Source organism: Aptenodytes patagonicus, chromosome 1 (genome assembly GCF_965638725.1).
Source record: "Aptenodytes patagonicus chromosome 1, bAptPat1.pri.cur, whole genome shotgun sequence".
NCBI classification, from domain to species: Eukaryota; Metazoa; Chordata; class Aves; order Sphenisciformes; family Spheniscidae; genus Aptenodytes; species Aptenodytes patagonicus.
Genome location: NC_134949.1, coordinates 51,173,981 through 51,194,469, shown reverse-complemented (window position 1 = coordinate 51,194,469; position 20,489 = coordinate 51,173,981). Strand labels below are relative to the sequence as shown.

General features: G+C 40.2%; 1 long non-coding RNA gene across 1 annotated transcript in view; it reads left to right on the top strand.

The window, feature by feature from the left end:
- LOC143158488 (uncharacterized) overlaps positions 1–20,489 on the top strand; it is an 80,871-nt gene that overhangs the window by 24,627 nt on the left and 35,755 nt on the right. The window contains exons 2-4 of the long non-coding RNA XR_012995015.1: positions 13,292–13,619; positions 13,709–13,795; positions 16,840–16,963. This is a non-coding gene — a long non-coding RNA (uncharacterized LOC143158488). The remainder of the gene's footprint in view (positions 1–13,291; positions 13,620–13,708; positions 13,796–16,839; positions 16,964–20,489) is intronic.

Genomic DNA, 20,489 nt, shown 5'->3' with positions numbered 1-20,489 from the left:
TCAATATCTTTATCAATGATCTGGATGAGGGGATCGAGTGTTCCCTCAGTAAGTTTGCAGACGACACAGAGTTGGGTGGGAGCGTTGATCTGCTCGAGGGTAGGAAGGCTCTGCAGAGGGACCTGGACAGGCTGGATCGATGGACCGAGGCCAACTGTATGAGGTTGGGGTCCTGCACTTTGGCCACAACAACCCCATGCAGCGCTACAGGCTTGGGGAAGAGTGGCTGGAAAGCTGCCTGGTGGAAAAGGACCTGGGGGTGTTGGTCGACAGCTGGCTGAACATGAGCCGGCAGTGTGCCCAGGCAGCCAAGAAGGCCAATGGCATCCTGGCTTGGATCAGAAATAAATAGTGTGGCCAGCAGGAGTAGGGAAGTGATCGTGCCCCTGTACTTGGCACTGGTGAGGCCGCACAGGCTCGACTACTGTGTTCAGTTTTGGGCCCCTCGCTACAAGAAGGATGTTGAGGTGCTGGAGCGTGTCCAGAGAAGGGCAACGAGGCTGGTGAGGGGTCTGGAGAACAAGTCTTATGAGGAGCAGCTGAGGGAACTGGGGTTGTTTAGCCTGGAGAAGAGGAGGCTGAGGGGAGACCTCATTGCTCTCTACAACTACCTGAAAGGAGGTTGTAGCGAGGTGGGTGTTGGTCTCTTCTCCCAAGTAACAAGTGATAGGACGAGAGGAAATGGCCTCAAGTTGCGCCAGGGGAGGTTTAGATTGGACATGAGGAAAAATTTCTTTCCTGAAGGAGTGGTTAAACATTGGAACAGGCTGCCCAGGGAAGTGGTTGAGTCACCATCCCTGGAAATATTTAAAAGACGTGTAGATGAGGTGCTTAGGGACATGGTTTAGTGGGCATGGTGGTGTTGGGTTGACGGTTGGACTCGATGATCTTAGAGGTCTTTTCCAACCTTAATGATTCTACGATTCTATGATTCTATGAAAGACCCCAAGGTCCTTCTCTGCAGAGCTGCTTTTCAGCTGGTCGGCCCCCAGTCTATACTAGAGCCTGGGATTATTCATGCCCAGGTGCAGGACTTCGCATTTCCCTTTTTTGAACTTCATGAGGTTTTTCTCTGCCCTTTTCTCCTTCCTGTCAAGGTCCCTCTGGAAAGCAGTGCACCCATCTGGTGTATTAGCCACTCCATCTAGTTTTGTATTATCCGTGAACTTGCTGAAGGTGCACTTTGTCCCTTCATACAAGTCATTAATGAGAGTGTTAGACAGTACAGGCCCCAGTATTGACTCCTGGGATACACCACCAGTGGCTTGCCTCCAGCTGGATTTTGTGCCACTGTTCACAACCTTCTTGGTCTGGCCATTCCTGTTTTCAATCTACCTCACTGTCCACTGATGTAAACCCTATATTGTCAGCTTGTCTATGAGGATGTTAAAGAGAGACAGTGTCAAAGGCCTTACTAAAGTTAAGATTGCAAAGAGTTTCAGTAAGTTGCCAAGAAATGACTGTTAATAGCACTTAGACAAAGTGGAATAACATAAGGAAAGTAGTGAGGGTAGGAGAGATGTGGCAACCAGGAATAGAATTCTGGTAGAGATAAAAGTAAAGATCCTTATGTTTTCAGAGCAAGAACTGAACAGACTGATTCCACAAATTATCTAATGTACTTTGCACAACAGCTTGTACACCAACAGCTGTTGCCTTTAAAGTTGTTGATACAGAAATATATAGAATAGAATTAATAAAATTATATATAACAGTTAAAACAAATTACTTTTAGTATATGCAAAAAGTTAATCACTATTATTGGTATTAGGCTGCTTCCAGCAGTTGAGTGTGGTGAAAAATAAAAAATCAATGCCCTTTTTCCAGCTATTTTTGTATGCTGTCAATGCTGCCATTTGCACCATAAAAGAATGTTCTATCTGTCCAGTGGATAAAGCTGACTTTCGGAAACAGGATTCCTGGATATTTAAATTACAGGAAGAGAAATCACATGATAAAAGGGAATGATTGTAGTGAGGTCAAAGGGAGTAGACCAATAATGCAGAGTTACATTTGATTCTGCAGGCAGTTCAAAAACAGCCTTAGGGTATGAGTGTCCTGTACTCCTGTATTAACTGTGATCTACTGATGACACTAAAGTCAGATTTCCAGGTTTAAGTGTTTAAACATACATTTATGCCTGTATGAAGAAGCAATAATGATGGTATTGTAAAAGAACATCAAATAAAGCAGTATCTTAATTAAAGAGAATGTAATTATCCTACAATAAGCATATTTCATCCTTTTCTGTCAGAAATGATGTGGATCAAAGTTAGTAGATGGTCCAAACTTTTTAAGTTTTACCACAGCGTTTTAATTAAAAAGCAAAATAGAGCTTGGCTTTTTAGAGAACCTAGTGCTGCCAGTTTCAAATGCCATACTACAAGGCGTGAACAGGTGTTAACAACACTGTTCATCTTTCCAAAACAAGATTAAAGAAGCACAGCTGTATGCAGTATGCCATTTTAAAGCAGGCTTTCTGTATAATTTGAACATTGTTTCAAGCTTATTCCATTATATTTTAAGAATAACAGCTTCTCAAATTACTTTATAAGTGTTTTTTTAACACATGCAGTTTTAGTGAAGTTTTCATAGATACTCTTTTTAAAGCTAGAAAACAATTTTCGTAGTTCTCAGACATACAGACTGTTCTTCAGTAAAAATAGGTCCTTCCGGCTGAGGTACTTAATGCTGGAAGAAAAGCCAGTCTCAGACACTCCTTCTAAGAAGAGGAAAAAAATGCTTACAACTCCAGTTCAGGCTGTTCAGATGCTCAAATTATGTCATCCTGAGCTTGATGTCTTGAGGCCTAAACAGGCCTTTAGTTGACAGCAGTGCAGATATGTATTATAACATGCCAGTTCCCTGAAAAGCTTAAAACAAGAAGGGAAGCCTGTAGACTCTGAGAAAGCTTGCAGTCTGCACTCACAGAATAGCACATAAAACATTCATTAAGCCAGAGTTAGCCCTTAGCCTGTCTCAGTCACCAGAGGCATGAGAAGTGATAGCACAGCATCACTATCCCAGAAATACCACTAATTAAGGGGGGAAAAAAAGAGAAAAGAGATAACTACCCAAAAGATAAGCTTAGCTTTGATTATCAAAGTTCGTATAACAAGAGCTGTCTACTCAAGACAATGCTAATAGGACTTACAGTTTCTACAGGTACTATTCGGCAAGGAAACATCCACCAAGATTTACCCAAGCCATCACTATACTCCCACCCCCAGGCCAGAAAACACGCTGAAGGAATACCACACTAGTTGTCTCAATCTCATCTTACCCTGCCCCTGCTTGGTTTGTGCTCTGAATAGTATTTCAGAGGAGGTGGATCTTTAAAGTAACATAACCCCAAGAAGTCTCCAACATATCCTTCTCCCATCCATCCTACATTGCCTATTTGGAGTTTAATAAGGCCATAATGGGAAAACTACTGCCCGCAGCCAAAAAAACATTATAGGTTACCTTCAATTTCATGTACTAGTCAGTGCTAACATTTAAGTGATAAAATGTTTATTTTTTGTGTGTTATATGCCACAGGAATACTATTTTTTTAATTGATCTGATTTAATTCTACTCTACTGAGTCATTCTGTTAATTCTTTAGTTTGAACCACATGTTTTAAAGCAATAAGCTCAATGAACAAAAATATCTGAATTCATAGCTGAACTCGTGTGTTACCCAGCTAGCCTATAGCTAGACCTGGCTGGAGCGTGGTCTTAGCATTTATCCTAAAATCTGAGAAGGTGTCCTAGAAATACTGGTTAGAGTGGTGATTTTCAGACCTGAACTGTTGGTGGGGCATAGGTAAAACCATGAACAGCAGGTACTGCAAAAAGATTTGTCTGTAACAATTATCTGAAAATGTCTTTTGGAGTACTGAGATTTAAAAGGGCTGTAGACCAGATTCTCTCTGCCGTAGGTGGACATCAGAAATATCTCCTCACAACAGTGTTAAAGTGGGAAGAATAAGTAGGTGGGAAGAATATCCATCTCTATTGATCTAAACAACACAAAACTTGAATAGCTACATTTTTCAACCAGAACTACACCAAAGCTCAAACGCTTGAAGAGTCAGAGGGCTGGCTTACATTGTACTTACTTTGATGGTATTTTTATGTGCTCCATGTGACTGTGTGGTAGCTGCTTTTTAAAGGAAAAGTATTTCAGTGAAGGTGCAAGTATTACTGAGTATGTGTGCATCTCTAACAAGATCCCTTAAAGGATGGATGTCTTAACTCATGTCAGGATGAGCCAATCCTGTAATCATTAAAGTCAAAAGCAAATCTCTCACTAACTTGTAAAACGAGGTGGTTAAAGAGGATTTCTGAAAGGCTTTAAATTATAAACATGATTCAATTTATATTTTAAGTATAATATTTCCTTAAACATATTTGCTAATTACCTAGGGCCTTTGCAAGTGTTTGCCTAATAATCTGTACAAACATTTAAAAGAAGGATATTGAGTAATAGGAATAGAAAGCTTTCTTCAAAATGCTAGTTTGTTACAACTTGAAACTTGGAGAGAAACTTAGTGTTTGTTTTCTCATGCTGATGCCTCTCAAAGAACTAAGACCTGCAGAAGGCAAATGGTATTTAGTAAGTTTCCTTATTAAGTTTGAATTATCCCTTTAAAAATTAGATTAGATTTTCCAGGAATGACTTCATCTTTCAGGGCTACAGAGTATATTGTTACCTTCAGAAATTTAATATGTATAAATGGTCTCTCTAGGCAGTTTGGTGATGGACACCTCATGTTTCCTCACCAGTTATTGAATGGCTTCAAGGAAATCATGAGGTTCACCCTAGTTTTTGGCAAGCTTGCTGCCCTAGGAAATCCATCTCATTTTTAGCCTCAGCCAGTGCACCCTGAAAATATGTTCTTTCAGATTTTCTCCTAAAATGAGCAGAATTTCTTTTGCTACATTATGAAAATGGATTCCTGAAACATCTTGCTGCCTTAGAGGTGGTAGACTGTAGTTTCTCTAAGTCAGCAGTTGTTTTCATGTCTCTTTTTTCTCCTAATGGTTTTGATCAACTTGATTTAGTTACTGATGGGATCTAAATCAGAACACATTTGGGAAGGTGAGAGCTTTCCTAGCTTTAGGATCCTGAACAGAGAACATCTAAGTGGAGTTCATTGCAGTGGGGATCATTAACTGTAACTCAGATGGATGGAACCATTTCACTATTGAATATGTCTGACCAGTATCAATTTTACAGGATACCAGTAGTTCTCATTTATCTGTATTAATGCTAATTGTAAATACTGTATAGTGTTTACCACAGAGAACAAATGATTGATTTTGCTCATGTGGCTTGCAAGGTCAACTTTTCTGTGACATTGTTACAATATTTCTGGTGGGCATCATGGAAATTTTTGCATTTTTGCTTGTATCCTAGTATAGGCATAAGAAATGGGGTCTATAATTGATTAGTTTCTTATTTCTCTTTGCATACAAACCCCATTGCTACCTTAAGGCAGGCATTGGCTCTTCGGTTATTTCAACAGAGCCCACATTTTAGTCTATATGTATCATCACAGTATTTGAGTGCTGTCATGTAGTCCTTCGGGTAACCTGCCTACACATCTGTCTTCTACTTGGTCTCTCTCATCCTCTCCTGAGGGGGTGAAGATGATCTGCTGGAGTGTTTCATTTGACAGAAGATTTGGTTTGTTTGTTTGTTTTGCTGTAGATGTCTTGCTATGAATATGTTAAAGAAGGTGTGGCCAAAATTGTTGCAGGTTCACCGATGTACTATAGTTTCTGCAGGGAGGATTCCAGGGTAACTGTAGCTTCCTTGTGCTAACTTGTTGGTTTGACAGCAATTACCTCATCTTCTCTCCCATACCTTTTCATTAATAAAGTCCCTCTTAATAAACAAAAAATTTAAAGTACTTTCTAATGTTTAGCTTTTCTCTTGAAGATAGAAGAAGCTGAAGACACAAAATGTATCTGATAAATTAAATGTTGAGCATTAAATGTTGTGGGAAAATGGCGAATCAGATGCCTCATCTGAATCTTTTATGTGGTTCAGCACCAGATTGTTCTTAGGTTATTCTCTTTCTTTGGATAGACTTTCAAACCCTCCAAAAAAGTTAAATTGGGATCAGTACGTTCCCACAAAGTTCCTTATTCATTGGATTAGTAAACAGCAACAAAAACATCTTTTCAGAGAACTTTCAAATACTCTGAATCACTACTTAGTTTTACAGCAAGGTAGTTTTATTGTTGGGACTGCAAAAGGCAAAATCGTAGTGTGAAACATAAACAATGACTTACCATTTTTGGTAGCACATTGTATCTGTCCTTTTGATTTGTACTAACGCACAGCCTGTAAAGCTGCTTCAGGATGGTGTCTGCTGGGTGTACATGCTGGAGTAGTAAGCCTGTAATGTCTGTAGCAGCATATGAAACCTCACAGGCTTCTCAAGTAAGTCCGCATTTATGGAGTTTAACATCGTCTCATTAGGCACTCCCGGATATTTGCAGCCTTGTATTTACATGGTTCAGTACGGATGATGGTGTAAATTGACATGTTGACTAGTATTGACTAGTGACTAAAAACAGTTATGAAGATATCCAGTGTCACCATGTTGGTTGCAAAATGTTAATCCATCCATTTAATACTGGAATCTGACAGAGAGTCTGAAAGACAGTGGAAATCCGCGGCCTTTTCTGCATGAGGAGATCTAGCTGGCAAGCAGTCTGTTGGCATAGTGCAGCTAGCAAGTTCTTTTGGCAGAATGCATTCACATTTGGCTGCTTCTGTTGGCAATATATTTCTTCATGGCCTCAGATTGTATTGGCAAAATATATGTAGCACGTAAGAGGATCTTGGTAACTGTCTGTAATGCTGCGCAGTACTCAACTTGAAGCCAAATGTGCTAACTATTCATTCTGCACTTGTTAGGGCGTCGTTATTGCTGAATCTGGGGACACATGAAAACAGCTGATTCTCCAGCAGGAGAAATATTGGGTAGTGCTGGAGTTTTAAAGCTCATTCAGGAGTGTCCTTACTGCTATGTGGATAGGCTGTGTGCCTGGCTAATTCAGTTGTCTGTGCAGATAAGATGGTTCCTTGTCCTTAGGACAGCGGTGTCATCACTTGCTGTGAAGGGTGATGGGGTTTGTGGGCAGTCTGAGGTGTCTATGTATAGAGCCAACTATATTAACATGCCATTATTTGGCATGCAACTAGGTGAGGCTGCTTTTGAATATTGAACACTGAGTGAGTATCCTTCAAGAACTGAGGAAGCTGTGAATTAAAGCCACAGAAACTGCTTCCTCAAGGCTGTATTTAGTATTCTCCACACCTTTTCCCATTCCCATCATAGAATCATAAAATTATTTAGGTTGGAAGGGACCTCTGGAAGGTCACCTAGTCCAGTCCCTTGCACAAAGCAGGTGTAACAGGATCAGGTTTCTCAGGGCCCTGTCTGCTTGAGCCTTGACCACCTTCAGGGACATAGATTCTACAACCGCTCTGGGCAACCAGGTTTTTGACTACTTCCTTATATGTACTTGGCATTTCCCCTGTTCAGCTTGTGTCTATTGCCTTTTGTTCTGTTGCTGTGCATTTCTGAGAAGAGTCCTGCTCCATCTTCCTTGTATCCTCCAATGAGGTAGTTGTAGACAGCAATAAGGTCTCATCTAAGTCTTCTCTTCTAAAGAATGGACAAACCCAGTTCTTCCATCCTCTGTATGTACATCATATGCTTCAGCTTCCAATCAACTTGGTAGGCTTCCGCTGGACTCACTCCAGCACATCAATGTCTTTCTTGTGAGGGGGAGCCCCAAACTGAACGCAGTACGCAAAGCCATCTACAAAATAGCAAAGCTGTATTGGTAAGTGGAGTGATCCTGTCTGTTGTAGGATGGTCAAGACTTTGTTCTATAAGCAGAGCCAAGATGCCCAGAATGAGTGAACACCAAAGAATAACAAAGTCTAATGAGAAGTCTGGTTTCCTACAGGTGAAATGGTTCTGATGGTGAATGCCACATGTTGTATACTACATAAATTCTGCAACTATCATGTCCCTTATGGGCTTGTTCAGGTGGAGAAATAAGGTGTTTGTACTAACTGTTGAAGTCAAGAGATATGCCAGTTCCATCTGCCATATGTACCAATTGTTTGAGGGAGCATAAAAGAGAGCACTGTGATGGTATGCACTAACCAGACAGTGATTGTTTTTGTTACCACACATGCAGAAATTGTTTTAGCAATTAATTTTGAGGAATTTCCATCTAATACAAAATAACATAAAGCTGGATTTTCAGAAAATAGACCTTTATCAAGCTTAACTTACAATATGGGCAGGGCAAAGTGCTGGCCTTGGCATCTATAGCTGCTTCTGAGTAGGAAGATTCATAGCAGATCTTCTCCTCCATTGGTGTTCAGTACTGCTATACAACGGAGCGAGGAAGATGATGTAGGTCTTTGACTAAAAGGGATTATTTTTCATGCTGTGTTATGGATTCTGGGTTGCTTGTATTTCGATTTTCTGATCAAGAATGCAGCTTAGTATCTTTTTTTTTTTCCTTTGAAAATTGTAGCATATGTTCATGCAGTTTTCAGTCTTTTAGTTTTTGTTGTAAGACTCTAATGGGAGGGAGTTTATGTTCCCAATTTAGAAAAGAGAGCTTCTCTGATCTGTTTCTTTTCCATTTACCATGTAGAGTATTCTACATGTAGAGTATTCTACGTGGTAAGGCATACCCTCCAGATCCATGTCAGTCCACACAGTAGGATCTGATAGCTTAGAAATCCTAGAATAGCTTTGAATATCTGTGATTCCACTGTCCATCTAGAGCTCATCGTGGAGGGACCCTGGCTACCCAGTAGTCTGGAAATGATGGAAACTGCTATAACAAAAGGTCTCTGAGAGAAGTGAATATATGCCACAGGCTTACTGGGTGGGATTCATCTAACCAAATACAGACAATTCCTCGTCTGGACTTCATTTATTGTGCACGGAGGGAAATAGGCATTTCTAGGGCTTGTTTTTTTCATTTTGCAGCACAATTTACCTCATCCCAATGTCACTGTCTAAAATAAACCAGATGAATCACTCGTTAAATGCCTGTTTTCTCCATTGATTTTAAACAAGGCCTGAGATGACTCTTTCAGCTCTTACAGCCTGTGCTGTAGCTAACTAAAGCTGGTTGTAATAGGTTGCCTTTTATTGTAATAGCAGCAGGCCAAGAGCGAACTTATGTTGCTTGGGGGAACTGTTTTAACTTTCCCAGCTTTTTGCCCCTGGTGTGCTCAGGGGGACTGGAAGTGGAGCAGGAATGCACACAGACTTGTGCTGGCTGAAAGTTATTTTTCCTGGTTAAGAGTCCTTTATTGTCTAATGACTGTTCCAGAATAAAGTGTCTAATTCATCCATGCCTAAAGTTTTCAGTGTTTCAACCTGTCTTCCTGGGTTGAGTTTTTTGAGCTTATTAAGAAAGTAGACTTCACACTGTCAGATGCACAGTGGATATTTCTGGAGAAGATGCTACTGGCTGATCATCTCTGTTTCCAGGATTTGGACAGCCACACTGTGCCCTGGTTAGTTTCTGAAGCATTGGATTTCACTTCTTGAAGACATCTTGTGTGTTTTCTTCCATTTTCTTAGAGAAGTGCTGATAGCTCTTCACTTCTGAGGTTTTGGAAACAGTGGGGTGGATGAGTGAAAGCAGACTTCTGAGAATCAAATTCTTGGGGTCTGTTTACCTTATTGTACAGGGTGGGGATATATGAAACCAGATAAATGGGATGGAAAGGATGTGGGAGGAGAAAAAATGTAGCTATGAAGGAGGACATCATCAGAAAAGGAAGGAACAAATCCCAGTTATTTTTCCCCACAAGATGTACCTGCTGAATTTATTTACTTTGAATCCGTGTGACCCCCCACAATAGTGTACCCTGTGTGGTTTGTGGATATCAGCGTTTTACAAGAAGTGAGCTTTCCTACAAGTTGAAGAGTGTCACATAAATTTAAAGTCAGTGGTCAAGGAAGAGCTGAGAATAGGACTTGAGTGAGGTCTGGTCAATAAATACATAGGGTACATTACTGCCATACAATGATGACTGGTGATATATCCTGTTGGTACTGAGATTACAATTGCACACCCTGCAATCATCATTAAGCACAATATGGCTGCAGTGTCAGTGCCATCTGTGATAGTTGTTTTGAAAACAGAGAAGAAACCCCACAACTACAATATACTGCTGAACAAGTAGGAGAGATCAAGGACATCATTAGTGTCCCATGTCCTTGCAACAGCAAATAGTTTTTAAGATAAATTTCCAGGTAACTTTCAAATGTAAACTGCATCTTATGTTATGAGATTGTTCTCCTCCATAGAAACTCAACAATATCTGCTGGATTGAGCTTGAGAAGCTTTCATCCTGGTCTCAACTTTTGGCAAGACCAAGCCTACCAACCAGCTCTGTTGTAGTCAGACTTCCAATATATAAAGAAAGGTGAAAGGAGAAGAGCAAGCCAAAAACCAGAACAAGCCATCTGATACACTGGGTGAAAACATTTCTTCCTGGTTCTTTCAGGTGCACAGCAGAATGGCATTGTAAGGTGCACGTGGGTGCAAGCAAACTTGGTCAACAGTGATCAAGACTACTTCCAAATGTGCTTTGGAGACAGCAACGAAGTGAAACAAACCAAGGAACTATATCACAAGCGTAAATTCATGTCACAAATTTACACTGTGCTCCTTCTTAAAACAGTTTAGTTTGTGTGTTTGGGCCAAGTAGTACCCTGTCATGGAGCCTTGTCTTACTGTCAAGAAAAGGTGTCTTTTCACTTCAGTAGCTTACTTGTTAATTGTCCTGCTGCAAAATACCTTGTCTCCACTATATCAATTTTACTATGTAATACATAAAGCAAAGTCACCTCCAGGCAAGGATACCGAACACATGTTTTTGGGAAGGCTGTGGCAATACCACCGTGTAAAAGCCTATTTTCCACTGAATCAGAAGGTGTCTGATTCAGTATTTTCATGTACAGGATGGCATTTCAATTATAGAGTAGTGGCTGTGGAACTTGTCTAGGATTTTGAAGTCCTGTCTTCATCTACTCAGTCTCCTCCACATCATAGGAAGTTCTGCTTAGCCTTTAGGCTGCTGTTAGTTAGTGTGAAGTGGGTCTCATCTGCATGCAGTATAAAAACAAATGACAAACCGTGATATTGTGTCCAAACAACAATTGTTTTGTGGCCTTCAGTCGTGAAGATAAACCCTTTGATAAAGTTTGTCCAGTACCCAGAAAAGTGGATCCATGTTTTTAGTTGGACCCATGATGCCTGTAAGATTGCTGTATGTATAGTCTTTGCCTGTGTCTACACCTGAGCAAGCTTTCAACTCTTTAGATGAAGTACCAAGGGTAGAGTAACTTTGATACTTTTTCAGTTACGTCACTAGTCAGTTCTCCAGCGGATTCAAGGAGCATCAGTGAGTACTCCTGCAGAAGATGTGTGGGTCAGGTGGAGACTTGGTGTCACAGAGCTTAGAAGAGGAAGGGATGTCTTCCAGCTGCTGGTGGAAAGGTATGAGGCTCTCCGGTACTCAGCAGGATATTGCATACTTGAACTCTGAAAATCCTCAGCAGGTTTGTTAAAATTGCAGAACAGACATTGTAAGACTGTCTGTCAAAATTAATTCATATACTGTGGAATGCATTTTTGTGGTTTCAGTTGGCTAAGTAATGTATGAAAGACATCATTCTACCTACACATTTCTGTTGCAGTGACTGGCTAGACTTGGGAAGAAACCCGCCGTTGGATGGTAGTAGAGGCACAGAAGTTCCCTGCGGGAAGAAGATGCATTGATGACAATTGCAATGATGTGCATTATGCCAAATCTCAGGCTATTATGTGTATTTCTAAAGCCTTGGCTCCTGGACTTAGTTATTAGATCCCATATTTAAGATGGAAAGTTTCAAGCACTTGTAATTACAGAAAGTGCAAACCTGAAAGATCGAACCAGGAGGCAACAAAGCCATAAATGTATTTTAAAAAGCTCTCAACTTCTCTAGCAGTCTTGGGATAAGTTCATTGTTTTGGAATGTTAATCTTAACAGTATCATTATCTTCTGTCCTGCTTCCTTTCCTTTCCACTGCCATTGAGGACTTAAAATGACAAAATAACTTAAAAGCACGCAATATTTATTTTGAAATTATGTAACTTGGTCATCTGGTGTTAGATTACTTCAACAGTTTCAGAGAGGGAGTTGAACACAGATGCTTCATTCATGGCTGAGCCTTATTACAGCTGATTTTTAGGGGCTTTGAATCTGTTCCAATTCCAAGCAGAAGTCAGTGGGAATTAGGGCTATGGCAATAGGAGCGAGTTTGAAACCTTAATGACCAAATAAGGCCTTCTCTTCCCCAATACCCTACTGAGTTACTGTGGCAATAAAGGGGAGTCTCTACAAGTAGATTGTATAATACACTTTCAAGGACTTTGCCAGGTACATTTTGATAACTATCTGAGTATGAGCCCCTAGATTTGAGCTCCCTTGTGTGGAAAGTTTACATCTAGTTTCTAAACTAGACCTAAACATTAGAATTGTATGTTTAGACATTAAATATCATGTTTTCACTATATAGGACTTGCCCAAGAGTTTGTCATTCCCTTGAGAACCAAGTAACCAGCGCAAAGTCTCACTAGTACTTAGGGTACTGGGTTTGCTATGTACTTGTTTGAACTCCTCTATTCTGCCTGATAAAGGAATTTGATATACTTCCACTTGTTCTTCCTGGGTTCCTCCATCAACAGAATAGCAGTGGATATACACATGAAAATGTATTTTCAACTTATTTCTGTGAAGAAGGGACTAATTCGAAAGGACATTTCATGACAGTACTGAGGAAAGAGTGTGACTTTTTGAAATCTTAAAGCTTGGAAAATTTGGATTTGTATGCGCTAGATTTAGCCAACCTACTGTTAAATCAAAACATTATATAACATGACTTTCTGATCTTTTCCTGTCTGTTCTCTTTTACTTGCTTTTCTTTCTGAGTTCTGTCTGCGAACTTCCTGTTGAAATAGTTCTTTTTAATCAGTCCTTTAAAAATTTTTTCAGTTTTAGTTTTCCATGGTTCCTTTTTCAAATAGGGGGTGTTAGTATTTCTGCTGTAGACTCTGATGACAGTGTCCGTGGCTGTCACTTTCTGAGTCAGTTGAAAGACTTGACAAAAAAATCAAGAAGCAAAAGAGCCTCAAAAGTTGCATTTTTTAATTGACTGTGTATTCACAAGTTTGTTGTCTTTGTTTTCTTTTTCAGTCCCCAGATGGAGCTGAATAACTAACCACTGTATATTGATGTTAACTGTATCAGAAGACTGTGTTTGGAAAGAAGAAATTCGGAGGACCGTATAACAGCAGCAGTACAACAGACCTCTTGTATATATTTGAACCTAGTGATCAGCTATTACTTAATGCCACCACTTTCTGATGCTGAAGGTCTGATGTCAGCTTCCAAGTGACTTATGCAATCAGCAGTGCAGATATGGGAGGGAAGCTGTAATTGGCAGTAGACAGAAAAGATTACTAAGTGGAACTTTTGGAGAAATAACTCTTCTATGTACTGCTTCGCTTTCGTAGCCCTTCAAGTGAGTTGATAAGATGGTAAATATCCATCATTAATACTATTGCCACCCTTGCTTCTGCTAACTTTTGAGTTGCTGTTATTGTTTTTCAGATTGAGGAAATGAGAGGGTGAATTTGGGAAGCGAAGTTGACAAGAAGTTGACAGGAAGTTGATACTGTGCTGATAAAGGAAAGTAAGGTATGTTGGGCTGTCTTAACCACAGATGCTGCTTCTGAAATATATAGAGACTGAAGATTAGAAATTATCTGTTTCTGTACCCATTCACTGTTGTTCATGCCAGGCAGTTTGTATCAGTTAGGCGGATGCCATTTTTAGCAGGAAATTAAGGAAGCCACCTGGCTTCACTGTGTCCCCGTTCTCTCATGACATTACCTTTCTTTAATTCTGGCAGCCACAAGAAAGTACCATATCTTAGTACAAAGATATTTACATAGCAATCACATTATGACTCCATCTTACATAGAAATACTTAAATTAGCTTTAAGTTAATTAACATCAATCAAATACTGCTATCAGTATAGATTCAGCAGCAAAGAATTTGGCACAGATTATCTTTCTGAATTTGCTTTTCAGGCAGGCTTTGCAGTCTGTGCCAAGTTCTGTAGCTTCAGTGCTACGCTGCTTGCAGTCTACACGTTTAAGTATACCTTCATACAATACAGTCATGCCTTGCTGGAAATGTAAGCGTGCCCTATTAGACTATATAGCACCAAGCAGAACGGGCTTCTCTCGTGGTTACAGTCTTTTACTGTAACTTTGAGATACTTAATATAGTGGACATATTTTGTGATTATTTGTGTCTGGAATTTTATGGAAGGAAGTCCAAGTTCCAATGGCATAAAACTAGATGAAGACTGAAATTAAGTTTTGAATGTATCAGCAAAGCAATACCACTAACATTAGTGATTAGAAACAGCAGGTTGGGATGAAGTTTTGAGGTACGTGATTAGAAACGGCGACTGCTGCAAAATAAATAAGCTATTAACTATAAGACTGTGGCACTCATTGAATTTCTTGCCACTAGCAATGTACTTTCTAAAGAGATCTGGCTATAATATTTGTTGCCTTGGAATAGTGAAAATACTTGTGTTCAGGAAGGAAGCACTAAATGGACAGTATTGAAAAACTATCAACCAAAAGCTTAATAGCAGCTGAAGGCACATGACTAATAGCCTAAACTAACTGGCTAGGATGACCTTATGAAATTGGAAAGTCTCTTGCTGACTTCTACACTTAACCCTGTTTTCTGAACTGAGTGCTGTGAGATAACTGAGGAATTTTTGAGAATACCCCCAAGCGCTGTTGAGGCTTTCGCACTGAACACTTACAGATACAATGAACTAGAAATATCCATGTGTCATGATAAAGCGTAAAATGCAAAAGCTATTGCGTGCCATGAGTTTATGAGCCAGAACACTTATAAGTTGCTGTTGCAAAGGAAACTAGTCGCAGCTTAACAGTATTAGAACTGTTTTTCTTAGGCGTGGTAATAAAGCACTCATTTTCATGGCCTTACTTGGGTCCATGAGTTACTTGAATCCAAGAGTTAATGAGATTAGTCACAGCAACATTTGCTTAGCAAATACTTTCTAAAAGAAGTTTAAAGGAAAAGACCCTGGATCATCTATGCTCTAAACGTAAAAGCTTAGGATGAGATACTTCTCATATAATTTTAGTTATTTAGAGGATAAAAGTTAGTGCTCCCTTTATAGCAAATAGTGTAAAGTAAGTGGGCTGAATTGCCCTCCAAAGGTGTCATTTCTCTTAGATGCCTATTTTAGGATAGGAGGAGTTATCCCATTGAAGTCTCAGAACTTCTTCCCTTAGTACAGAGTACCTATACAGCTGGTGAGAATGGACACCTTACTACCACCTGGCTAGACAGATTCATCAGGACAGATGTCCACCCATAGTAGTTAAAGTGGTATTTTTTTTACAGTAAGAAATCCTAAGTAGTAGCCACTGTAGGAATTTCAGTGTCCTCTCAAAAAAGGGAGAGGTCCCATTTCTTAGGGCAAGATTTTACAATTTGTTCAAAATAGGTGTTTTGAATATATCTATAGGAATAAATGTAAGCCTTTACATTAGCCATAACGTGTGGAATATAGATGGGGAGGGGTCCAATTTTCCATTCCCTGTAAGCTTCATGCAATTTAAAGGCTGCTCTGTATTCTGTCAGTTCAGACAGTTCCCTAGGGACATTTTCCAAAGGGAATGGGTCAGATTATTGGAGAAATTTATACTTTGACTTCTACCCACTTTGATCCCAATTTAATAATATATTCCCATTTGTTGTCCTGCCACCACTTAAGGGCTTCCATATGGATGGAAGGAATGATGACCACTATCTGTTCTATTAGTTTCACTTGGCAACACAAAACCAAACATAGAAAGTTAAGTTTTGGTCTCACTGAATGCAGTAGCAAAACTGCCATGGATTTTAGTTGTATTAAGATTTCACCTCTGGTATGTTTATGACCATTCTGAACTTTCTTTTCTCTGCAATTCTGCTCTGCTATGTTGGTTTTGTTTTCGGAGAACAAGAGGAAGTGGCTACCCCTTTGTTTAAGCCAATAAATCTGAATAGGGTTTTGTTGTGACTAGAGTTAAAGCACTGCTTGAGATTGCTGCTGTAATATGTAATAATATGGACTAACAAAGTACCAGCCTACGGTTATTTACTGTACCATGTTTCACACATGTAACAGGAGTCTAAAGGCAACAGACAGTTGTTCTGACAGGTGATTTGACATAAAACTATTAAAACTGTCATTCTGGCCTTACCAGACCACAGAACTAATTGAGCAGATACTGTTTGCCTTGCCATTAATTCACTAAAACTGTGAACACTGTTGGAAACTCTGCTGAAGTTTGGAGGACTGTTGTCAACTTCAGTCATGCTTCTGTCAGAGTATTTTGTTTGCCACTGTAACTGACTGGTGGTGGCTTTACTGGGGGAATAAAAAGAGCTGTAAATCCCACTCCCCTTCTCTGCCATTAGTACCACCCAGTGTGGTGTGCACTCCTCATCGCATGATGGGACACTGTCACATGGCTGTATGAAGCATATCAATACATAAAGCATGTGTATCCGGTGCTGGTTATGACTGGAAACTAAAATGACTGATTGGAGTTGGAGTGTGTGGGCAAAGGTGAGGGGAGAAGGGAAAATAAAACCCAGTTGTTGTTTAGGCATTTAATAGTGTTTTCCTTATAAACAGGAAAAGGTGAAGAATCAATTATACAAAATGAAGCCTCATGTTTGGAAGCTGTGCTCTGCAGGCAGAGCTCTGTTGACTTAACCAGATGAAATTCCTGCAGAAAGCCGCCTCCTTTGCCAGTCGAGTAAGTCTAATAGCCTTTCAGGCTAAAACAAACGTTTAAGGATTTGTAACAACAACTTGCTATGGTACTACAGAGACAACAACATGTCCATAAATTGAAACTAGTCATCTGACAGTGCCCATTTGTCTGACCTGCTTTCTACTTGCACTCTGTAAGGGACCACAAGAAGCAAATTGGGGGATGACAGAAGAACAGGCAGTCGGAGGGGCAGACGAGAGGCAGAATGTTAAGTAGCTTACACACGCGTTGCAGCTCATCATTTATAAACAAAAGAAAATGAGTGAGGGGGAATGATGAAAGAATACTAGTGTCTGATGAAACATAAGCCCAGAAGAGTGATTCCTTTCTCTTGGCTATCACCAGTGGCTGATGTGGGGGTGGCTATCTCTGAAGGGTCATTGTAAGGCTCTCACTGCTTTTTATCTTCCTAAGGTGGATGGAAAAAATGCTCTGTGTTCTGAGAAAAGCTTCTTTCTCAGGTGTTCATGTTCCCCTTGCCAAATGTTGCTATCCTCAAAACCAGGATGGCAGAATGTGTGTCAGCATGCCAGTCATCCCAGTCAACAGTCTGGTTCACAGGGTTGGTTTTGTTTATCTACCAGATGGTGAGGTGGAGCAGCTAAAGCATACTTTGCCACACTGCTCTATGCAGCTGAGCGTTTTTGGCCTCATTGATCCTGTGGCTGAAGCTTGAGCCTATGTAGTGTGAGCTACTCAGCCACATTCTACAGCTAGCAGCCATAACAAAATCTTACTGGATGTTGGTTTGGAACATTTGAAATATAAAACGTGCTGATCAGTGGATTCTTGAAATCCCTGCTCTTTCTTACTAAGGTAGACTATCTGTTTTACTCAGAAGCTGAAAGCTAAAAGAAAGCACTGGACGCTTTCTTTTTCTATTGAATTGAAAGCTCAAGCCACTTTTTTCTTAATAATTACACTTTTTTCCTGTGCTTTGCAATTACTTATGGCAAATATCCATGGCTACTTGTTAACTCGCTGCAAAAACTATTAAAAGTCTTACAGAGGCTAGGAAATTTACTATTAACGCTAAAGCAGCCTAGTTTGCAGCTCTGCCAACACAATGCACATCCTGATCTGCCCTGGCTTTTCACATTCAGGAAAATGATTAACTTGTAAACGTGTATGGTTTTCCTCATGAATGAATTCTGCAAGAGATACATGTGTAAGTACAGCTTCAATGCGCAGAAAAGGCAAATATGCAAATGTTCAAAAGCACCATTATTTTCTCCAAAATATTTACAGGTCAGGTAAATAAAGATGAAAAACGTAGATTCTAACATACCTGTGCGTGAAGGGAGCCCTTGAAGTCAGTGAGAGCTGTGTACTTGGATCTGGCGCAGTACATAGCACTCAGTTATGAAATAATTGGGCAATAAGACACAGTGACCATGTGAACACAGTAATTAATACACTCAGCAGTGCTTATGTGACCTCTTGTCAGAGCTAAAAGCGAGAGCTGTGCCAGTCAGCTAAGGAGCAGAAGTTCTAGAGCAGGGAGCAGGAATAGCTCATGTCCTCCTTGGATTTCCAAAGGGGAAAAGGCGTTTGCACACCAGGAGGACTACAGTGCCACTCAACTTCCCTTCCCCTGAAGGCTGCTGTGCGCTGCCCTGTCTCCACCATCCTTTCCTCTTCCTTCCTCACCTACCCAATGGACACACTAACTTTTTTTGGGGAACATGGAGGCACTGCAGTTCTCAGCAGCTGTTCCTAAAGTAATATAAAGCCTGGCTTATTGTAAGTCAAGTTTTAACAGACAACATTTTTCTTTAAAGCATTCTCTTGCTTTGCTATTTGCACTGCTATTGCATCTTAACTTATGCATCTTATATCAGGGATGATAACCACAGCTTTGCTCGCTTTTGCAGCTTTGCCAGTGAAGTATGTGATAATACGGCAGCTTTCATGAAATCTTTAAAAATATAAACTTGAGTCTAGGCTATAGAAAGCCTAAAGAGGGAAGAAAGGGCAGTAGGGCAGGGCAAGCTGGGAAAGATGGAGACTTGAACCTTCTAGAACATCTAAAAGCTGAGATAATCTGAGGCCATTAGCATTTAACATTTTTTATAGGGCCTTTCTATAATTGATTGTTGCTTTTATTCTAGCTTACAGCTGACATGCTGTAAACAGGACCGATGGGCTCATTAGTAGTCTCAGAGGCCAAAGAATGTCTGGATGTGGGGTCAAACTCCTTCTCTAGTGACTAGAGGTTCTCCAGGGGTGGCAGCGTGGCATGGTTGAAACATTTGAGAAGAACAGGTAATGCCATATTCTATACTGTAGCTTTTCTATATGGGTCAAGATAAGCTGCTTTCATTAGATGGCATCTCTGTTTTCTTTTTCAGTTCAGGTTAGGCTGATGTGGAACATGGACTAATGTTTTACGTACTAGTTGCACTTTTTAAAGTGGCTAATGCTACCTTACACAGCTAATGCTAATACTAGCACTTTTTCTTCTGCAGTGAGAAAGAAGGCAGAGCCAGGCAGAGAAGGAAGTGGTTGATTCTACTTCTTTTGCATCTAGCAGTTAAATGTCTTTGCACAGCAGATACTTTACATCCTTTTGCATAATGTTAACTCTGCACTGCACCCGTTGAATCCCTCTCATAAGTGACTGGGGAAATGTCTCTAAGGCTGTCCTATTGATGCTTGAGTTAACAAACTGTAAAGGTCTGATCCTGCCTCTGCACTTTTCCTAGCTAGAACCATGGCAATCTATATCCACAGTTTGCTGGTTTATATGATGAATGAAATGTAAGAAGCAGATGCATTAGATTTGTAGCAATCTGGTGGCCCTGGACTTGTACAAGAAACACTGAATTTCTTCATTTGTATTCATATTGTTATGCCTTGAGTTCATTCTAGTGCCTTGATTCAACCCAGTAAGCTCTTACTGGCATATTGTTGATTTCTGAACTAGCAGTATCACACTGACCTGCAGATTTTTATTAGCAAAAATGAAACACTGACAGATCAGGACCCTCCTTCTCTGTCCCTAACAGAAAGCAGGTGCCTCCTTATAAATGTAGGAAAAATGTCCTTTAAAAATGTAAAAAATATCCCAGAGACCAAGGACCCAGCTTTTGTCAGAAATTACCTGAAAAACAATGGAAAAGAGGAAGTCCCCTCCCATGCTAAAAGCATAGGGTCAGTCACTTACAGACAACCTCTGTGGTGGTAATCGGAAGGCTTTATAGGCAGGAGTGGAAATAGTGGGAGCCAGGCTATGAAATTTCTGGGCATTGGTCTTTCCATTAGCTGGTCATGTGTGAGAAACACTTGGCAAAATCCCAACAGGGAGAGCTCATAGCCTCTTTTCACTTACCCTTTTTCTCCTTTCTTACGTAGGGTCAAATGAGGAAGATCCAATCCCTCATTCTGCCCTGCTTTTCCCTTGGTGAGAGGAAAGCAATCAACAATAGCTAACTAAAGGAACAGTGTTTTGTTATTCTTTTTATCCAGGCTTGTCGATTAGTCTAACTCGAGCCACAAAAGAAAACAA